Consider the following 19,250-nt stretch of genomic DNA (forward strand, 5'->3'; position numbering starts at 1 on the left):
TCCGCCCCAGCCTGTACTGGTGCCTCGGGTTGTTCGTCCCCAGGTGCAGGACCCTGCATTTGCCTTTGTTGAACCTCATCAGGTTCCTCTCTGCCCAACTCTCCAACCTGTCCAGGTCTTGCTGAATGGCAGCACAGCCTGCCGGTGTGTCCACCACTCCTCCCAGTTTGGTGTTGTCAGCAAACTTGTTTGAAGCCGCCCTGCCCTTCGCTAGCTCTGCCCGAATGATTCCCTCTGGTGCCAGCATTTTTGTTTCGCTCTGTCTGCTGCCGCACCTCAGACAACCAAAACTGACTGTGCAAAGGTGATGGCACGTGGGTACGTCTGCACATCACCTGACCGAGCTGCGCAGTCACCGCTCCAGAGCTGAACACGGGAACGATTCCGCAGCCTTACCCCACGCGTTGGTCCTAAAAGCATCGTTGATCGACAGGAGCCAGTTCAATGGACTCAGAGGAAGGCAAGGGTGGGAACGGGCTGCGAACAAGGCTGCTGCTTCACTCCCGACAGCAGAAAGCAGCACACACCGACCACGAGCTGCTTTTGTTTTACATCTCAAAAAAAGAAAGCCACCATCACTTGCTCTGGGACTGACAACTGCTTGTGGGAGAGGCAGGGCTGGAAACCAAACTGCATCTTTGCTAGAAACCAGACTTCACGGGGTTTCACTCCTGTAAAGAGGCTTTTTTTTTCCAAGGAATATAAAAGTAATAACATTTTAACCCAAAGTAAATCCTTCCTCTGGATACTGCCGAATCAAAGGACATGAGGAAGAACTTCTTCCCTCTGAGGGTGACGGAGCCCTGGCCCAGGCTGCCCAGGGAGGCTGTGGAGTCTCCTTCTCTGGAGATATTCCAGCCCCGCCTGGCCGTGGTGCTGTGCAGCCTGCTCTGGGTGACCCTGCTTGGGCAGGGGGTTGGGCTGGGTGACCCACAGAGGTCCCTGCCAACCCCGACCATTCTGTGGTTCTGTGACAACAAAGCATCTGAAGCCGCAGCACGCGAGACGAAGCGACGTTCAGGGATGCTGTCGGGGTGCGGAGAGCTCAGCCGTACCCCGATAGCCCCTGCCCGCGGCACGGCCTCGCCACCCCGGGGCTTTCGGAGAGGGAGGGCACGCGGAGCCGAGCCGGGCTGCGCAGTAACCAGTAGCAACTGAGCCTAATCCAGCCCGGAGACCACGCTGCCGGGGCTCATTCATAGCCCGCTCACGTCCGAGCAGCGTCTCTGCACGGCCGCCGCTACCGCCTGTTTCTTTTTCTGCAGTTTAAGCTCAGTTTTAGAACAGGTGGGTTTTTTTTTTTTAAATAAACATATTTAACTCAGTTTTTAAAAAGAGGCAATTTGAATAGATCAGGTTGGGGTCAGCTTCAGCCTAAAGGATGCACAAAAGCTTTTTCCTCTGCATACTCACTGTGCAAAACACATCTATTTCAGGGTTTTCTTTCCACAGTATTAGAGAAATTGCCAAGAAAGAAGCTGCGCTAGTGCTGATGTTCTCGATCTTTTGAAAGGATTACAAGAAACAACAGAAAAATGATGTTGAGAAAAAATGATGGAGGCAGCAGTCGCTCTGCCCCAGATGCAGGTGACAGTACCAAAATGTCACCAAATTGTCAAAACGATGCCGATACCACCCCTCCCGTCAGGTGCACTGAAATCAATGGATGTCAAGACAGGAAGCAAAGAAACCTTAGAAATACATATTTCCTACTGAAGTTTCAGAAGAGGCGAGTCACCAGACACGTGGGCTAACGAGCCAGGACCGAGTTTCACTGAATTGCTAATCCAGATTTTTCGTAGCTCCTTCAATAAATTTTTATTTTTAATTCTAATTTAGCTGATTCGAAGTTGAAAAAGCCAAAGATTAAAGGAAGACAGAAAAGCTCTTCCCCCCTGCTTCTGATCTACGAATACAGCAGAGGTGGGACGGACCCAGGTGCATGTGGAAAGACAAGGAAAAACTTGAGGTATGTGGTAGCTGCAGAAATACACATCTATTTATTTGTCCCTTTTTCTCTCCGGGCACGCTCAGCTACCAGCACCAGGCAAGAAAGGGGACTCAGCAGCTTGCCAGCATCTCCAAGGAGGCCTGGCAGAAGAGAGAGCCAGGCTCTTCCCAGGACCACGCAGTAGGAGGACACGAGACAACGAGCAGAAGATGAAACCAGAGATGTTCAAACTGTCGGGAGAAGCTTCTCCACCGCGAGGTCAGCCAAGCAAGGCAGCGGGTTGTCCGGAGAGGTTGTTCCAGCTCCATCACAGAGTCACAGAATGGTCGGGGTTGGCAGGGACGTCTGTGGGTCACCCAGCCCAACCCCCTGCCCAAGCAGGGTCACCCAGAGCAGGCTGCACAGCACCGCGGCCAGCCGGGTCTGGAATATCTCCAGAGAAGGAGACTCCACAGCCTCCCTGGGCAGCCTGGGCCAGGGCTCCGTCACCCTCAGAGGGAAGAAGTTCTTCCTCATCTTCAGCTGGAGCTTCCTCTGCTTCAGTTTGTGCCCGTTGCATCCTTGGAGGTTTTCAAAACTCGGCTGGATAAAGCCCTGAGCAGCCTGGTCCAGCCTCTCGGCTGACCCTGACTGGAGGAGGAGGTTGGACTGGAGACCTCCCGAGGTCTCCCCTAACCCCATGAAGCACCCCGTGACCCTGTCTGCCCACGCATACCATCAGCGGTGAAGGCTTCTGCCACAAATCAGCCCGCCGTGCTACAAACACACCAAAATCGGGACGATGGAATTGTTTTATTCTGTGCAAGAACAGGGCGACAGGAGAGCGGAGGTCCCAACGCCTCGTTTAAGAGCCCCCTCAGCACCACAACGCTGAAAACCTTCCTGATACCGACCCGAGGGCCCCTCTTTCCATGTCACCCCCTTTCCTGAGATTCCCTTCCACGCTGCAACCCTCTCCCCCAAGCGCTGTGCACGCAAACAGCCTGCCGCCGCCCCGGCCAGCCCGGGGAGATGTCATTCTTCTTGCAAAAAAAGAAAAAAAACACACAAAAACCCCCCTCGATTCTTTGTGCCGCTCTTTGCACAACCCCAGCTATTGTCAGGGAGTGTTTTACAGCGCTGAATGTCACATTGAGAGTCCGGTCATGCCAGCCGCAAAGCCTGCCGCTGCCACCTCCCAGCACAAAACGCTTTATTCAAGGCTTCCAGAGCCCAGCGCCGGGTAAAACCGAAAAGGAAGCCGGTGGGTGTGACGGCCACATTTTGTACAATGATATGAAAAGAAGCAGGCAAGGGTGCTTGATTTATATTTTTTGGGGGGGTGTAAGGTAGAAAAACTACACGGAGCATGGTGCAGAGCCAGGTGAGGCTAAGTGACCGCAAGCTTTGGCTCGCTGTCGCTGCGGAGGTGTCGCACGGGCAAGCGTGGGGGCGAGCAGAGCTGGAGACCTTCCCGGCAGGACCCGGGGAGAGAGCAAGGACGCAGCTTTCGCTGCTGAGAAAACCGGGCTGGCTCGGCGGACGAGAAACCCGTTTCCTGCCTGATTGTGACTGTGTGAAGGGAAGCAGGGCTCCGGAGGCAACGGTGCAAACAAAGCCCAGCGACCTTCACAGGATCACAGAATCACAGAATGGTCAGGATTGGCAGGGACCTCTGGGGGTCACCCAGCCCAACCCCCTGCCCAAGCAGGGTCACCCAGAGCAGGCTGCACAGCACCGCGGCCAGGTGGGGCTGGAATATCTCCAGAGAAGGAGACTCCACAGCCTCCCTGGGCAGCCTGGGTCAGGGCTCCATCACCCTCAGAGGGAAGAAGTTCTTCCTCCTCTTCAGCTGGAACTTCCTCTGCTTCAGTTTGTGCCCGTTGCCCCTTGTCCTGTCGCTGGGCACCACTGGAAAGAGTCTGGCCCCGTCCTCCTGACACCCACCCTGCAGATATTTAGAGGCATTTCGAAGGTCCCCTCGCAGCCTTCTCTTCTGCAGGCTGAACAAGCCCAGCTCCCTCAGCCTCTCCTCGTAGGAGAGATGTTCCAGTCCCCTCCTCATCCTCGTAGCCCTGCGCTGGACTCTCTCCAGTAGCTCCTCATGTTTCTTGAACTGGGGAGCCCAGAACTGGACACAGGACTCCAGATGGGGCCTCACTAGGGCAGAGCAGAGGGGAAGGAGAACCTCCCTCGACCTGCTGCCCACACTCTTCTTAATGCACCCCAGGATCCCATTGGCTTTCTTGGCAGCCAGGGCATGCTGCTGGCTCATGGTCAACCTGTCATCCACCAGGACACCCAGGTCCCTCTCTGCAGAGCTGCTTCCACTCCCACTGGGCAGGAGCGAGGGCTTGGCAGCACCCAAAAACCACCGAGCAGCTACAAATTGTTTAAAAAGAAAAAAAAAAAAAAGTAATTCAAAAACCAACAGGCCCTTTTCCACGGTGTGTTACGTTACAAAGCAAAACTGGACGGGTTGGAATCTTCCGCCGCCGCACCCCGCATGCCAGGTTTCAGGTTACTTCACTCGACGTTACCTGCAAGACTTTGCCATGAAGCGCCTTATTTCTACCGTCTCCGGTAACACCTAGCTCTTACAGCCAGCCTTTAATCTGCAGATCTTCGAAACGTCCTGCAAAGAAAGCAAGTGTCATTTCCTTCCCCCTCCCACACCCCCGTGCGCCGACGGGGAAGTTATAACCCAAGTAGAATAATAAATATCGCCCGGCGAAAAGGGAACGCAGTCAGCAATAGGAAAGCCAGCATCCCCGTCTTACTCCAACCGGCAGGATCCATCCTTCCAGCCCCCGACTCGGGAAACGGCTTTTCATCGCCGGGTATCAAAGCTCCTCCCAGTTCTGGCATCTCCACCTCTCCCGCCTGCAGAACTGGTTTCAGCGCTGAGAGTTTGGGGTGGTTTTTTTGCCAGTCAATTTGTGGATATTCGCGCCGTATCCCGCGTCGGCACTCACAGCGTTCCCAGCCGCCGCCGTGCGTCTCGCGAGACTGCTTACCATCAGCAAACATCCGAGCAGTAATCCTGGATTTATCGCTTCGGCTTCCTGATAACTCCCTCACGGCTGCTCCCTCCAAGCCCAGAAATCCAATTTACTGCCCTCCACCAGGGAACCTCCGGGCATTTTGTGAGCTCTATCATTTTATCTCCCCCGCTGTCTCCATTCACCATGAAAAGATTTGATGAAACCCATTAGAAGCTTTCTTGATACAGGCGCAGAGACTCTACCGCTACTTCTGCCACACAATTTTCTCTAGCATCCAAAAAAACCCAAAAGTAAGCTTTTATTTTTTTTTTAAATAAAACCTCACGCTGCTCGGTGCTGCTGTTCCCGCTATCTTCGAGGTCCCTGTGAAATTTTCCAGCGACAACACCACGATGCTGCATAAATCTCTTGATTTAGGCACAACTTGACTTCTTTTCCACCCATTTCATGAGCCAAGGGTTTCTCTCCCTAATGATTAACAGCGCAACGACCGCAAACCCCATGCTGCCAGAAGACCCGCTGCAGTCCTGAAGCAGTCCTCTGCTGAAGGCTGCACAAAAGTCTTCAGCCTTCAGAGGGTGAAAATCACAGAATCACAGAATCACAGCATGGTAGGGGTTGGCAGGGACCTCTGGGGGTCACCCAGTCCAAACCCCTGCTGAAGCAGGGTCACACAGAGCAGGCTGAAACATCTAAGGGCATCGGGAGCACAGACAGCTTCGAGAGATAAAGTATCACCACCTAGAAAGAAGAGAGCTGCATGCAAGCATCGCCTTCAGAACTTTCTCTTTTTAAGATATTGCTTTTTATTCTGAATTTCAAGCAGCAGCAGCGGGCAAAGGGACATTCACACCGCAAGCCTGCAGCTCTCACCTACTGCATGCTGCACATCTCCTTCATGTAGCAGGGCTACGAGGATGAGGAGGGGACTGGAGCATCTCTCCTGTGAGGAGAGGCTGAGGGAGCTAGGCTTGTGCAACCTGAAGAAGAGAAGGCTGAGAGGGGACCTTAGAAATGCCTCTAAATATCTGCAGGGTGGGTGTCAGGAGGACGGGGCCAGACTCTTTCCAGTGGTGCCCAGCGACAGGACAAGGGGCAACGGGCACAAACTGAAGCAGAGGAAGCTCCAGCTGAAGATGAGGAAGAACTTCTTCCCTCTGAGGGTGACGGAGCCCTGGCCCAGGCTGCCCAGGGAGGCTGTGGAGTCTCCTTCTCTGGAGATGTTCCAGACCCGCCTGGACGCGGTGCTGTGCAGCCTGCTCTGGGTGACCCTGCTTGGGCAGGGGGTTGGGCTGGGTGACCCACAGAGGTCCCTGCCAACCCCGACCATTCTGTGATTCTGTGACTCTGTTCACTCCTCATTCACAGCAGCGTGCTGGAAGGCAGCCTGGGCTGTGCCCACTAATTCAGGTCACACCTCAAGGCCAGGAATTGCAGGGCTGTGCCTCGATACTGAAACAACGGCATTTCCGCAGAAGTGATCAGCCCACCCACCCAAAAAAATCAAATTGTTTCCATGGTGCCCCACGCTGCCTCAAACTCTGGGTCCTGCTGCATTCACGCTGACACGAGAGCGTGGGCAAGAGGTACACGCCGGAGCAGTGGGGCGGAGGGTCTGTCCTCGCTGGGATGCTCTGCGGAGCCCTGCACAGGCTGCCCCCGAGTGCTTGGATTCAACCCATGTCCCAGGGAGGGAAAAGGGGGAAAAAGTGCTTTCCTCTCCTTTCCCCCACGCAGCTCTGAGCTGAGCTGGAGAGGGGCTCCCAGCAGGAGCGAACACGGGGTGAGGGCATACAGCGATGGCTGGGATGTCTAACAAGCGGCGTGGGCACAGGGCGGGGGAGGAGACTCTGTCCCTCTGAGACCCCCCCCCTGTGAGTCCTGCGCCCAGCTCTGGAGCCCTCAGCACAGGACAGAGCTGGAGCTGTGGGAGCGGGGCCAGAGGAGGCCCCAGCAATGATGCGAGGGCTGGAACCCCTCTGCTGGGAGGAAAGGCTGGGAGAGCTGGGGCTGCTCAGCCTGGGGAGGAGAAGGACAAGGGGAGAGCTTAGAGCAGCTGCCAGTGCCTGGAGGGGCTGCGAGAGAGCTGGAGAGGGGCTGGGAGAACGGCAGGGAGTGATGGGACAAGGGGGGATGGCTTTAGATTAAAAGAGGGGAGATTTAGAGTAGGTGTAAGGAAGAGATTCTTCCCCATGAGGGTGGTGAGGCCCTGGCCCAGGCTGCCCAGAGAAGCTGTGGCTGCCCCCTCCCTGGCAGGGTTCAAGGCCAGGTTGGACGGGGCTGGGAGCAGCCTGGGCTGGTGGAAGGGGTCCCTGCCCGTGGCAGGGGGTTGGAACGGGATGGTCTGTAAGGTCCCTTCCAAACCAAACCAGTCTGTGATTCTGCGAGTGGAGCCACATCATCCCCATGCCCAGGATGAACAGAAACAGCAGCAGCAGCCGTTGCTGCAGCCCCGAGACCACGCTGACCTCCGGAGCTGCCAATCCTGTAACTCCAGGGCCTTCCGCCACGTGTGACCCTGCTCCCAAGCCGTCCTCTCCCGAGAGCAAGGCAGCCGGAGCAAGGCAGAGGCAGCAGGACCACCCAACAGCGAAGAGACCCCAGCTTCCTCCCAGGCTCTCAGGCTGGAGAAATAAAAAGGATTTCAAGCAGACGACGGCGTTTTTAGAAGACGATCCACTCCTCATGAAACCCTGACGGGTTTGTATTTTGAAGCCATGAAGTACGCAGCCTTCCCCAAACAGCTCCAGGTGACCGAAACAGAAACCACAAGGAAGCCTGTGCCTCTCTGGGGGCACAGAGAACTATTTTTCCCAACAGAAATATTACTATCGAGCTGATGGAACACTGATCAAGAGATAACTTCATCTTCTCCCACTCAAACCTTCCCCATTGCCACTGGGGTTCATGCTGGCATATGTTATTTTCACACAGGCAGAAAGTAATTATAGGAGAGCAATCACGGGCTTACATTTTTTAAATGTAGCAAAATATTCATGAAAAATCTCATTTTTTCACTTTTTTTCATGTCCACTTGCGACATGCACTGAGCCTACGACTCCACCACACCGTGGACGTGCTGCCTTCCCCACCACAGTCCGAAACCCAGACATCAGCCCTTCCTGACACCAGCACCGCTTGAAAGCCTGGTTGGTAACCGCAATCTTCACAACAGAATTCTAGAAGAACAGAGCTTTTTGAGTAAACAAAAATTGCATCTTCTTTGGACGGAGAACAACCTTTCACACACGCTCCATGCACTTGGGGCAACCACCCAGGTAAGAGGCAGCTTTCTGCTCTTCTTAAAAAACCGCCGGATTAGAAACCAACACAAAGGACCACTTGCTAAATTTGGTGGAAGTATTTCAGCATTAAAATCCAAACTGGATGTGGACCGTTTCTCCCCACTCCGAAAATGAAAATTCAACCTACCAGATTCGGTTAAGTGAAACAGAGAAACTATTACACACGCAGGAAAAATCCAGTGCAAACACTTGAAAGCTGCGTTAACTGACAACGCAGCAGGCTTGCTGCTGAAGGGCGGTATCTGCAGCACCAGGCCACCACGTGCCCATCGTGGGGACATTTTGTTGAACTAGAAACCGAAGTTCAGCTCCTGTAGGTAGCTTACATTGAGGATAAGAGAGGTTCTAGGGTAAAAAAAAAACAGCTATAATTTTAAAATGGTCCACTTGCAACGTTGAGCTGGGTGAAGGTTGCCTTCACCAGTCTCAATGAAGCCATGAACCCTTCGTTCCTACCTTTCCTTGGGCTTGCAGCGCCGCTGCCCACCACGTGTCCCGTTGAGACAAGGTCCTCTGCAGCCTACTGTAGGTGACCCTGCTTCGGCAGGAGGGTTGGACTAGATGACCCACAGAGGTCCCTTCCAACCCCTACCATTCTGTGATTCTGTGAGAAGCCATTTCAACCCAGCTCTCTCCACCAGCCTCATAAAAGGATTTCATTGCAACAAGCACCAAGGCACAGAGAAAGAATGACTTAAAAATCCAAATAAAGTGCTTTTTTTTTTTTTGACCATGTAATTGCAAATAACAAACATATCTGTGGTTTACAGAGGAGGCAATAAATTAAAGCTACAGTCACAAATCAGACCAAAAAAAGATACTTAAGTCATTCAATCCACCACCCCAGGACGCCTGCGGCCCCATGGGATGTTTCTCAGTTTTGTGAAAGACTTGGAGTCCCGAACCGGGGAAGTACAACATGAAGAGCACTCCCACAAGTCTTTTCTTGTAAAATTAAGCTCTGGAGCTTCCTGAGCACAGCCTCTTCGGTCTGGTTGCAGCAAAAGCAAATGGTCTTCAGCAAAGAACCTTTTTATCTGTGAACTGAGCACATCATAGAAACAAAAAAAAAAGTTTGACCCTTGGCAAGACGGTTGCCCGTGTTTCTTCTGCAACTGCCTGAAGAAGCTGGCTGTGACATTTCAGTTTATAGAAAAAGAAACCGGCATTTAATATCTTATTAACTTTAAATTGGTGCAAAAAGATGCATTTCAGCCCATTAGGAAGCCAAGGACCCCAGCAAGCTCCCTTCCCCCCGATAAAGGCTACAGCAGAATGGTCCCATGGCGATCCACCACCAGCAGCAGGACCCGACCCTGGACACTGCAGTAATTCTCCTCACCTTCTGCTACTCTCACCAGACACTGCAGAATTCGAAAAGGAAAGCCAGTCTCCTATTTTTATCATTTTTTTCATTGGGCTGTACCCCTCAGCCAATACTCCGAATGCGCATGGTGCCTATTTCCATAACTTTGGTGAGCAAAAGTATTTTAGGAGTGGTCACAAAACAAAATAAGTTGAGGGTTTGGGGTTTTTATTTGTATTTTGAGCTTGGTATTTGTATAAAAAATCGCAGCCAGACACATCATGGAAGTCCGTGGGGGAGAAAAAAAGCCCTGTAACCACACACCCGTGGACTCTGCACTAGTTTCCATCACATTTCCAAGAAATACCAGAATAATTTACACTTCAGCAATGAGAAATTTCGGGTGAATTCAAGTCATTACTTCAGCTGTGAGTTTCTCTGAACGAAGATATCCTAAATAGTTCCTGTCCTGCGTCGCAGTTCAGCTGGGTGGAAGGCCATACAGACAGCGCAGGGTTTGGTTTCAGAGCAAGCCCATCCACGAAGACCTGCAGGGCTTTCCAACGTGGTCTAAGTAGCAGAAAAGGCCAAAGCTTTAAGTGAATGAGCTTTCTGATAGGTAAATCCAAGACCTGGGCGATCCTGGCTGATTTAGGCTGTGCTGCAGCCGTCTCCCTCCGCCAGAGATGTGACAGCGGTACAATGGCATGAATCATTTTTGTTACTCACTCTGTACTGAACGACAGCATTCAGAGTCTAAATTAAGAGCACGAAAACGATTAACTTTGCCATTAACCTCAGCCCCACCCTAACTGAAGTCCATAAAAGCATACGTAACAATTACAAAGATAACATTGTGTGTCATAAATATCACACACAGGAATACAGCAAGCCCAGCGTTTGTTTCCTGAGTCGGGGAAAGCTGCTATAATTGTAGTGTATTGTGCTCATGGAGGACTTAGATTTGGAAGTCAGTTGCCAACAGCCCTTGTTTGCTATAATTTCCCATCAGGCTCTTAAAACTCTTCAGGTTCCCAATCAACACCGCGTCAACGTGCTGCTCCGAGCCCTGCACCATGCGGTTCAGCAGGAATTTCACGTTCTCAGCGGAAAGAGATCAAGATCATCCCGGGGAGATACAAGCTAGATGTGCAGATGTCAAACAATTGGAGCAGAATTCGTGTGTTTGGGATTTCTGATGCACACAAATCTAAACTAAAACCGTCTTTGCTCTTGGAGGCCCTCCATCCAAGTCAGGAGGACAGATATTTAGGAAACCGTTTTGGTTTCAAGTAATTTGCCTGTTACATCACACGTAGCCGAGAGGTTTGCCATTTTGAACCTGGACAGCCTCCCAGGGCTGGTGTGAAGTTGCTCAAATCCACAGAAACCACCACACCCTCTCAGACGGGCGCGCCGTCCACAGCATTTTCTCCTCCTGGTGCAAGCCATCCTTGCAAGCAAAACTCTCCCAAGCATTCCCCCGCCCCTCTCTAGACAGAACAGATTACAAATTTGAGGGGTGTAAGTGACACTTCCCTGCCAGTGAGCCCCGAATGCTGCAGTACCTGACAAACCCGCTGGCTGCTGAAGTCCTGTCTTTGTCAAGCAGTCTTTTGTCTCAGTGAAGCCTTCTCCATTCATTATTTCCAGGTGACACCAAAACCAGTTTCTAGTTCTAAACGCCTTCCTACCAAGTGCAGAGAAGGTTCAAAGTAACACTTCCAACTCCTACTGATACTTTCCCATTAAAATTACCATGTGACAGCGATCTAAACAGACAGTGCTGGAGCAGAGGTTGTCCAAAAGGAAAACACCAACGTTTCCGATGCGCCCATGCGACACCATAAGCTGGTGGCATCTCACTTTTATCCCCATGGCAACCTGCTGGCTTAGGTCTCTTCTCCGTTTCATCTTCACTTGCTCCCCAGGAAGAACAATCACTGCCACATCACCCCCTCCTCCTTCCTTACTTAAGGTCTTTTGTAAATTATACAGAGGATTTCATTTTCTGGGCTACTTCCCTGAAAGTCATCAAGCTGGGATTTTTCCCCTATCACCGGCAGTTGTGTTTTAGCAGCGATGAAGGCTGTTTGCCGAGGACCCTGGCAAGGCTCAGCCCGAGAGGACGAGCAGCCTCCCAGAAAGGCTTCAAGGGTGAAGCTGAACGCCGGCCATTCTCGAACGGCTCGGCGCGTAACAATAAATACCTCCCTCGTTAGTGCGCTGGGCTACATCAGTTCTGCCGCTTATGGGGCGAAAGCACTGCAGTGGGGCTCAACCTTCAAATTCACAGTTTGCAGCGTGGTGCACTGGACACACACAGAATCACACAGAATGGCAGGGGTTGGAAGGGACCTCTGGGGGTCACCCAGTCCAACCCCCTGCCAAAGCAGGGTCACCCACAGCAGGCTGCACAGCACCGCGTCCAGGTGGGGCTGGAATATCTCCAGAGAAGGAGACTCCACAGCCTCCCTGGGCAGCCTGGGCCAGGGCTCCGTCACCCTCAGAGAGAAGAAGTTCTTCCTCATCTTCAGCTGGAACTTCCTCTGCTTCAGTTTGTGCCCGTTGCCCCTTGTCCTGTTGCTGGGCACCACTGGAAAGAGTCTGGCCCCGTCCTCCTGACCCCGACCCTGCAGATATTTAGAGGCATTTCGAAGGTCCCCTCTCAGCCTTCTCTTCTCCAGGCTGAACAAGCCCAGCTCCCTCAGCCTCTCCTCGTAGGAGAGATGTTCCAGTCCCCTCCTCATCCTCGTAGCCCTCCTCTGGACTCTCTCCAGCAGCTCCTCATCTTTCTTGAACTGGGGAGCCCAGAACTGGACACAGGACTCCAGATGGGGCCTCCCCAGGGCAGAGTGGAGCGGAAGGAGAACCTCCCTCGACCTGCTGCCCACACTCCTCCTAATGCTCCCCAGGACACTCGCAGGTCTCCAGGCGTGGGGCGCTGCCGGCACTTACACAGCGTTTCAGGTGCGCGAGGCGCTGCCGGTAAAGCTGCCAACGCCTGTGAAAGAGGCCGCGCGCGCCTCCGAGCGGAGATGACGTCATTCATACGCACAACAGGGGTTAACGCGGTGGAGGGGCCAAAGGACTGCCCAGTATCACACGTGAGGCTTTGGTAACACCATGACCTCAACCGAGGAGTTGGCATCATCCTGCAAATCACACAAGGCCTACCCACGAAGCAAACGCACACCGCTGGCTTTCCATCCAGCCTGGGAAGTCTTCTGATCTCTCCACTCCGTCTCCCTGCTACTGAAGTTTCACACCACTTGCAAGATTTGAAGACTCTGAAGTTTCTCACACGTGGCTGAAACTGCTCAAGGGTTCTAAAGGTTACTTGGGATGGAGGGGCTGATAAATGCAGACTGTGTCCTCCTACCGCTCTCCTAACTTGAGGAACTTCAGCTTAAGAACACAATACTTTACTCATCATTATATGAAAACTATGAATGGCGTTGTTGTCACTAGAGTTGTACCCATACCTATCAAATGTTAGCGTTTTAGCTAATTTTTGCACAAAGAACTCTTTGCCCCTATCAAAAACAACGTTCCCCAGTGAACACTAACAACACGTCAGCCCTGCTGATCAGATCAGAGTACGAGCAACCAAGGGAATACTTCCTTGCACTCAAATTTCAAGCCAAACGGTGTTGGGGATAGCAAAAGGCTCCCAGATACTCAGACGAGGACTTGCAGGAGGATTCTCCAAAGCATAGGCAGCATCGTGGCTTCAGCGGCACTGCGCAGATTAACCAAGCCGAGTAATGATCTTACAGTGAAGTGCTGAGCTGGAATTAAAGAGATTAATGTTCGGGTCCCAGCTCTAGAAGTTCTCACCCTTGGGGAAGGCATATCAACTTCTACAAAACCTCCTTTGAATTACTGATTGTAGAACCCTGAAGATACCAGAGGGAAAGACCATTCCCAGACTTTTTTTAATTACCCTTTTTTCCTTAATACCTGCTGTGAGGCAATGTCTTGTTTTATTCATGATTCTTTGAAGAAAGATCTTCCATCTTAAGGGAATAAAACCAAGTATGTGTTATTTTTTGAATAATTTCATGTGCTTCTACTGGTGAAGTACATTTCTGAACAGATACTCACATGAACATACCAAAAGAGGTGCAGCGCGATTTCATGTAATAACATGTTTGATGCTACTTCGTTACAACGTGTTTGTAGACCCAAAGGTTAGGTCAGGCAAAGTTCTGAGGTCAGTGGGGCACTTCTTGGCCTAAATTCACGCAGGCGCAGAAGGGCACGGCAAGAAATACTGTCCCCTACCATGTTGTGTATCTTGTGATCTCCCATTGCTAGGTCCCTAAAGACTTTGGTTCTTCTAGAGTTACAGCAAGGCTCTTCCTTTCGTTTCTCAAGCTCACATCCTAGGAAGCAAGATATTTCACCCTCGTGATGGACTTCTAATGCAGTTACTCCACACTAGCTCACCTGTAAACCCCTGAGTGTCCAACGCCTGGCATTTGTAAGAGTTCGGTCATATCCCAGTTCCTCTGTAAACCAAAGAGATATCCAAGGCTTCTTGGAACGCGGTCTTTTTTGAAGGCTCTTTGGAGAAGCTGAGTTCAAAGTCAGGCTAGCAACCTCACCGTTGCCCAAAACACAAAATGCAGGCCAGATCTTGGTGAGGATGAAAAGAAAGGAGAAAGTACGTGGGTGGAGGAAGAAAACAAAGTTCAGTCACATGTCAAAATGCTTTTTTGGTTGTTTTTTAATCTAAAGCCAAAACTTCTGTTGAATACAAACTTGTGCTGTGCAGTTTAAAGAGCAAGGGTCGGCTTCCCCCACCACGAAAGGATACGCACAGCACGCGGCCAAACGGCATCACGCAGAATTTGCAATGAGGAGATGACTGTGCTTTGGTGGCGACATCTGTGTCATCCGTAACGCAAAAGCCATCAGTGCCTGACACCAGCAAAAGGTGACAGTCACAACTGAGACAATAATGACCACAGCCACCAAACCTTCCTCCCCACACTCGGCCTGAAATCGCACTGGGAGGCCTCAGAAATCCCACAAGATTTCAACCAATCTCCAGTTGCCTTGAAAGCATAATTAACTTCAATTGTCTTTTGATTTTATCTCCATTTTCTCAGGTTCTAGGCTATTTGGGAAAGCACTCTGTGTACATACATGTGGGTATGCACACCGCTGCGTGCACGTACTTGTCTGGAGCTCCCAACTTCCCAGTGTATCTGCTTTTCTAGGGCCTCCTCGGAGAACAAAACTTCGGGAGGAAGTCTAACCTTTGGGAAACTCTCCTTCTTACCCCCCGTACAGTCACCGACAGAAAGATCCCTGCTCCCACCGCACCTTGCTGATAGGGATGAGCTCAAACCAAGGGAGCACTCAAGCTCAGCTTGGCTCTGCTACGCTCAGCTCTCCGCTTCCCCCAATGTTTTCTGACAAATTAATCTCACAGGGATTTCAGAAAGAGATTCTGACCTGGCCCTTGCAGCAAGGAAGAGTTTTTCTTCCCTTCTCCATGTAAATTTTAAAGTTACCTGAAAAACAGAAGGACAGGATTTGGAGAAAGCAATGGGGAATATATACAGAAAAAAGACCGAGGAAAGTCTGACCCGGGCTAAAGACTAACCGACATTTCCATTTCATCCTTCTGAAGTTCCCCGGCAGCAGCTGGGGCAGCAGAAACCAAATCTCCAAACTTTGCTGCTATCTGCGTGATCATACGCCCCAAGATGTGAGCACATAGCTCGTTCCCCCTCCTCCCTCCGTGTCTTGTCATACATTAAGACCCTCTAAATCTCTGTGTGATGGGGAACTGTATTTTGGGGGAATTTAAAGGCAAATAATAATGACCAGTGTTGCCTCCACCGCAGCAGTGCTTATGGATTCCTACTGAATAAATTGGTGCTGCATCTAGTCAGAGCTTACGTATCTATTCCCTTCTCTCCCCTTCCGCCTAAAATGAGATTTACCAGATAAAAAAGAGCAGGTTTTAGTCAACCGAAGGTCTTGGTGAGTCTCAGGCAGGCAGGTGACCTACGCTATCATTCTCTCTTACAGGCCAAGAGGTAACGTGAGCAGCAAGACTAGGCGTCAGGAAGGGCAAACATGGAAGAAAGAACATCAGCTTCAAGAAAAACTGATGACCCTGCAGAGCAGGTTCAGTGCTAGTTTGATTCAGAAAAATAGACCGGGTGTAGCTAACAGGTTGGAGATTTCCATCCAAAAAAATAGAGAGTTGTTTCACTCCCCAAACACTTTCCTGTTCAGTGGAAAAATCGGCTTGTTGTGAAGTCAGATGGAAGCTTCTGAGCCAGCCCAGGCAGGGCTTCACCTGTACACCCAACTGAGAAAGGCCAAGACCAAGGCATCCAAACATGCAGCCCTGCCAAAACCTCAGTGGTTTTATCATCTAGAGTTCACATCAAGACCTCCCGTCCTGCTGTTCGCCCTGCACGTGGAAGAGTTTCCAAGAAACGTCTCTTGGCAGCAATCCCCAAAACGCAGCTTCTGACCCGCTGCTGGGAGCGGAGCTGCTGCGCACGACGGCTGCTTCTCGGCAGATATCGAAAGCTGAATTTCCTACGGAGCCGCCCCCATGCCACATCCTGTACTGCTCGCATCGCACCGGAACAGCACGGCGTTTTCGAGCAATGCCCTCGATTCCTCTCGACACAACTGTTTATGCAAGCCTGAGGTAAGGTAAGACTGGTGGCCTCAGGCTTGGCAAAAAGATGAGCTCATCCTTGTTCTCCTTGCGAGTTTTGCACATCACTGGGGACACTTCCCCCTTACCCCTCCTGTAACCTGTTGGAATCACGAAAAGAATTCTGGTGGAAAAGCCTGGGCTAACCTGACGATGGCTCAGTGAAACCCTCCTACCCCGTAGGGTAAGCTGGGACAGACGGCGAGGCCCTGGAAGATCGGGCAGTAATGAGCCAGTGCAATTATCCCGGGCTAGGAAAGGCAGGATTCAAGGCCAGGTGGGCCGGGGCTCTGAGCAACCCAACCCAGTGGAAGATGTCAATGCTTATTGCAGGGGGGTTGGACCAGATGGCCTTTAAAGGTCCCTTCCAACCCAAATATTCTATGATTCCCACTTGTGCTCTTTGGGAGAGCTGGCAAGTGTTGGCCAGTGGGTCTGCTTCTACCTCCACCCTCCTTCCCCACCTCCAGTACCACAGCATTCTCAGTACAGCCAGCTTTGGTTTGAGACCACCGCGACCTCTGCTCAGAGGTGCCACCAAACCCGGGAGCACCACGACGTCTGGGATCCCAAGGTTTCTAATGACACCCGCAGAGCATTTTCGGGATGCGCTCGAGGTTTCAGATCTAAACTTTCAGGTCTTCTTACCTGTGTTCTGCAAATGCGAGCTGCCTGGTCTGCCAGCGTCATACCCCGTGCTAAGTCTGAGCTAGAATAACCGTGCGAGGTTGCTGGAATGGCTGATGAAAAGAGGACGGTAACTTGTGACAAGTGAGCGTGACCAGTGGAAAAACAAAGCCCAGAAATCTAGCGATACATCTGAGTGGGCAGCTTTGTGCAGACGTCACGCATTAGTTTTCTCCCACATAATCCAAATCTGAATGTTTTGGACCTGTGACAAGAATCAGTAAGTGATGGATAATGAAACACTTTGAAAAGCAACCCACAAAAGCACAAAAGGGTGCTCAAGCCCTTCCAGCTAACACTGGCCATTTCATAACCCCAGCTTGAGGGAGAAAAACCACCCAGCCCAAAACACCTTTCCAGTAGTCCGCAAGAGTCAGGAGGCTCAGAGCACGACGGACATCTCCGGCACCCAACTGCCCAGCAGCCCGCGTCACCTGAAACAGCAGAACATGTCCCAGGAGCCCAGCTCTGCACCTTGCTGTCCTGCAAGGACAAGGGGCAACGGGCACAAACTGAGGCACAGGAAGTTCTGTCTGAACATGAGGAAGAACTTCTTCACTCTGAGGGTGATGGAGCCCTGGCCCAGGCTGCCCAGGGAGGCTGTGGAGTCTCCTTCTCTGGAGATATTCCAGACCCGCCTGGCCGCGGTGCTGTGCAGCCTGCTGTAGGTGACCCTGCTTGGGCAGGAGGGTTGGACTGGGTGACCCACAGAGGTCCCTGCCAACCCCTACTATTCTGTGATTCTGTGATTCTGCTCTGAAAGCAGTTTGCTGTGGAAGGAGCGTGCTGTGGGACCGTTTCACTCTGGCCGAGTCACAGCCACAGCCGGTTTCATCGTGCAAGGCAAACCGCTGTCACGCAAGCGATTTCGCTGAGATGGTTTACGCTGGCCAGTCAGATCGGACAGCACTGGCCATGGTGAAGCACCAGCCCACGGCTGCTCCGGTTCTCATGAGCTCAGGCACATCCTGCTGATCCCAGCAGCTTCAGGATTCCAGCCGGCCCTGAATTGCCAGCTTCCAAGCCCAAACAGACAAGCAGCCTCAACAGGCACATCCAGACCACAGGGTTTTTTGAGAAAGATACTGCCTGAGTGCGGGTAGAATCTTGGTCGTACACATTCACTGGATTACAATAGGACCTGTATTATTTTCACAGAATCACAGAATGGTTGGGATTGGAAGGGACCTCTGGGTCACCCAGCCCAACCCCCTGCCCAAGCAGGGTCACCCAGAGCAGGCTGCACAGCACCGCGGCCAGGCGGGGCTGGAATATCTCCAGAGAAGGAGACTCCACAGCCTCCCTGGGCAGCCTGGGCCAGGGCTCCGTCACCCTCAGAGGGAAGAAGTTCTTCCTCATCTTCAGCTGGAGCTTCCTCTGCTTCAGTTTGTGCCCATTGCCCCTTGTCCTGTCACTGGGCACCACTGAACAGAGTCTGACCCCGTCCTCCTGACCCCCACCCTGCAGATATTTAGAGGCATTTCGAAGGTCCCCTCGCAGCCTTCTCTTCTCCAGGCTGAACAAGCCCAGCTCCCTCAGCCTCTCCTCGTAGGAGAGATGCTCCAGTCCCCTCCTCATCCTCGTAGCCCTGTGCTGGACTCTCTCCAGTAGCTCCTCATCTTTCTTGAACTGGGGAGCCCAGAACTGGACACAGGACTCCAGATGGGGCCTCCCCAGGGCAGAGTAGATGGGAAGGAGAACCTCCCTCGCCCTGCTGCCCACACTCCTCCTAATGCATGCCAGGATCCCATTAGCTTTTTAGCATTTTGGTAGATATTTGAACATGTTCAGCCCCTTGCTTCTCCAAAAAGGCTGTTCTTACACAAGCAAAAACTGAATGTTAAATGGAGTTTAGGTTATTGACGTTTATGGTGTGCATCACAGACAAATTTCCTCTGCATCTCTGACTAACTCCAGGTATGGAGAAAGCATGTACCAGAGATAAAGCCTTTCTGCTAGGACAGTTGGCCACTTCTCAGTAATTAGTGGGACTAACGCAGCTGTTGACCTCAACAGGAGTTTGCCCCAAATCAAAAAGTGAGCCAAGCAGACCAAAAAATACACGTCGCAAAACACCTCACCAAATTTAGTCAAGTACATAGACACACGCTAACAGATCTGGAACGGACTGTAAAGTTTCACACAAATTCAAGGGAAGCATTTAGTCACCCATAAAAGTTACGACTGACTTCAGTTTGGCACAGAGGTATCACACCAGGTTTGCAAAGAGTTCAAAGAATTTTTATACGAAACCATAAACTGGTCAAGTTTGTGAAGCACGCAGTGTCAGCGGGACGCCACGTGCAAGCTTTGAGGAAATATC

General features: G+C 51.7%; 1 protein-coding gene across 3 annotated transcripts in view; it reads right to left on the reverse strand.

Annotated features, from left to right (window-relative positions):
* The window catches only part of PTPRA (protein tyrosine phosphatase receptor type A), a 150,148-nt gene that overhangs the window by 97,116 nt on the left and 33,782 nt on the right, over positions 1-19,250 (reverse strand). The gene's annotated exons all lie outside the window — the stretch shown is intronic.

Source organism: Opisthocomus hoazin, chromosome 5 (assembly GCF_030867145.1).
Source record: "Opisthocomus hoazin isolate bOpiHoa1 chromosome 5, bOpiHoa1.hap1, whole genome shotgun sequence".
NCBI lineage: Eukaryota > Metazoa > Chordata > Aves > Opisthocomiformes > Opisthocomidae > Opisthocomus > Opisthocomus hoazin.